This window comes from Oncorhynchus mykiss, chromosome 11 (genome assembly GCF_057628025.1).
Source record: "Oncorhynchus mykiss isolate SJ-2025 chromosome 11, ASM5762802v1, whole genome shotgun sequence".
NCBI classification, from domain to species: Eukaryota; Metazoa; Chordata; class Actinopteri; order Salmoniformes; family Salmonidae; genus Oncorhynchus; species Oncorhynchus mykiss.
Genome location: NC_143032.1, coordinates 80,060,000 through 80,062,500, shown reverse-complemented (window position 1 = coordinate 80,062,500; position 2,501 = coordinate 80,060,000).

The window sequence follows — 2,501 nt, the reverse complement described above, 5'->3', positions numbered from 1 at the left end:
TACTACAGTATTACTGACCAACCAGACACTATGTTAATACTACAGTATTACTGGCCAACCAGACACTATGTTAATACTACAGTATTACTGACCAACCAGACACTATGACAATACTACAGTATTACTGACCAACCAGATACTATGGCAATACTACAGTATTAGTGACCAACCAGACACTATGTCTGTACTACAGTATTACTGACCAACCAGACACTATGACAATACTACAGTATTACTGACCAACCAGACACTATGTTAATACTACAGTATTACTGACCAACCAGACACTATGTTAATACTACAGTATTACTGACCAACCAGATACTATGTCTGTACTACAGTATTACTGACCAACCAGACACTATGTTAATACTACAGTATTACTGACCAACCAGACACTATGTTAATACTACAGTATTACTGACCAACCAGACACTATGTTAATACTACAGTATTACTGGCCAACCAGACACTATGTTAATACTACAGTATTACTGACCAACCAGACACTATGTCTGTACTACAGTATTTTGCGTGGAGATCTTGCGTGGAGCCCCAGATCGAGGGAGATTATCAGTGGTCTTGTATGTCTTCCATTTCCTAATAATTGCTCCCACAGTTGATTTCTTCAAACCAAGCTGCTTACCTATTGCAGATTCAGTCTTCCCAGCCTGGTGCAGGTCTACAATTTTGTTTCTGGTGTCCTTTGACAGCTCTTTGCTCTTGGCCATAGTGGAGTTTGGAGTGTGAATATTTGAGGTTGTGGACAGGTGTCTTTTATACTGATAACAAGTTCAAACAGGTGTCATTAATACAGGTAATGAGTGGAGGACAGAGGAGCCTCTTAAAGAAGAATTTACAGGTCTGTGAGAGCCAGAAATCTTGCTTTTTTGTAGGTGACCAAATACTTATTTTCCACCATAATTTGCAAATAAATTCATTAAAAATCCTACAATGTGATTTTCTGGATTTTTTTTTCTAATTTTGTCTGTCATAGTTGAAGTGTACCTATGATGAGGCCTCTCTCATCTTTTAAGTGGGAGAACTTGCACAGTTGGTGACTGACTAAACACATTTTTGCCCCACTGTACCATGGACAGTAGAAAAGGAGATATGAGCGAAAAAAAGGGCTGAAAAATAAAAATAGAAAAGAACAACGGACTCTAGGAAGAAAAGACAAGTCACTAAAGGCTGAGGAGAAGCAGAACAACAGACTCTAGGAAGAAAAGACAAGTCACTAAGGGATGAGAAGAAGCAGAACAACAGACTCTAGGAAGAAAAGACAAGTCACTAAGGGGTGAGGAGAAGCAGAACAACAGACTCTAGGAAGAAAAGACAAGTCACTAAGGGATGAGGAGAAGCAGAACAACAGACTCTAGGAAGAAAAGACAAGTCACTAAGGGATGAGAAGAAGCAGAACAACAGACTCTAGGAAGAAAAGACAAGTCACTAAGGGGTGAGGAGAAGCAGAACAGTGACAGTTTTAAATGTGTTAATAACTGGGCTGGGGACTGCTAGTGACAGTTTTAAATGTGTTAATAACTTGGTTGGGATTTCTAAGAACTTTGATAACTGCATAGGAGAAATATGTTAATTCAGTATATGTAACATTATCCCACCGGTCACAATTGTGACCGACCATAAAACACACTTTTTCACCTACTTTTTCATAACAAAATTGAAAAATAATGATTGATTACTTCAAAGGGTTACTAATGACACTTGATTTGGATATTTTCATGTCTGGGGGGAAAAAAATCGGGATTAAATGGGGTTGAGGCATTAGAAGAAGACAAAATGTATGTTACCAATTGAACGACATCTATTGCAGGATAAATCCATGTTAAGGTTTACATAGCTGGCCTTATATGGATGTTAAGTTTTACTTTATGGGTTGGTTATGTGGGCTTCTTCTAACCCATCGCTTTCTACTACATATAATAACATGATTAAATTATATATTTACATTAAAAACCAAAGTCATCAGAATTCCAGTCATTCCTATAAATGTTATACCTCTTGATCTTCAAGAACAGGACTTGGAAATATGGAAGTATAGATTAGCCAAATAGTTTTACCTGAGTATAACCCCAAAACTAAGGACTTATTAGCCAGTCCTACTGTGTTGTTCATCATTGTGTTGTCATGGAGGACTGATTGGGTCATTGATTCCAGTTGACAAATAAAAGGCTGCGCTCATGGCTTTGAGCAGTACTGAAAAGTGCTATTTACATGTGATAAATGAGATCCATATGCTGTATTTGCTATAGGCCTATTGTTTACCTTGTTGTTAGTGACACTTTGGTATCTTGATAATATGCACCTGTTTAAAGGGCAAGTCCACAGATGAAACAATAACAAAACGGTCGCCCTGCCTCTGTTTTGGTAAAAAGCTGTGGTATTGGCCTGGAGAAATGTAACCACTCTCAGATTAGTAGACAGAGCTATAGACGCAAAGAATGACCATCCATGATGTCACAATGATCGTTTTAACCATGTTA